This window comes from Sinocyclocheilus anshuiensis, unplaced genomic scaffold (assembly GCF_001515605.1).
Source record: "Sinocyclocheilus anshuiensis isolate Anshui unplaced genomic scaffold, SAMN03320099.WGS_v1.1 scaffold708, whole genome shotgun sequence".
Lineage (NCBI taxonomy): Eukaryota > Metazoa > Chordata > Actinopteri > Cypriniformes > Cyprinidae > Sinocyclocheilus > Sinocyclocheilus anshuiensis.
In genome coordinates, this window is record NW_015555881.1 from 1,251,774 (window position 1) to 1,252,509 (window position 736).

Sequence of the window (736 nt, forward strand, 5' to 3'; positions counted from 1 at the left end):
AGGTTTGTTTTGGGGGGGGGGGGGGTCACTGTATTGCATATGACCTCCATTCTAGTCATTATTATTGCTGTGCACGTTTGGTTAGTTTTCAATTAGACTAAGTTGTCCACATACCAGTAATAATGAAATGTGCAACGTGTTGATATTGTAATTATAATGTACAATGTATTTATACAGAACGTAATTTGTACGTCAGATATTTTTGTGATTTTGGTGCCTTTTGAAATTAAAGTGTTTAATGCATGTTGTTTTAGGTTGTGTGTGTGTGTGTGTGTGTGTGTGTGTGTGAGAGAGAGAACATTTAATAGTGCTGTGAGGTGTGTCCATTTGGAAGTACAACTCATGATCATGTGAGAGTGGGAATACGAGCGAGTGCCAGCAGTGTGGGGTACACACACACACACTGCTGAGAGAGGCAGTTTCGGTCGACAGGTCTGAGCAAGAGGGCGAGACTGGGAGGCGTGTGAACGGCAAGGTGTGTGTGAGGAAAAATTAATGGAAAAGAGTGTGTTATTATTATTTTTTTAAGAGTGATGAATTATTGTACTTAAGAGGGAACATTATCAATCTAATACTCTCTCTCTCTCTCTCTCTCTCTCTCTCTGATATACGGGTGATTCTTCAGTTAAGGGAAATTTTCAGGCCCCTAGTGTGATTAAAATTTTTTTTTATTGTTTTAAAGAATAGATTATAATAGAACATTAGAACTGGTTGTGTCTATTTAATTTATTTGAGC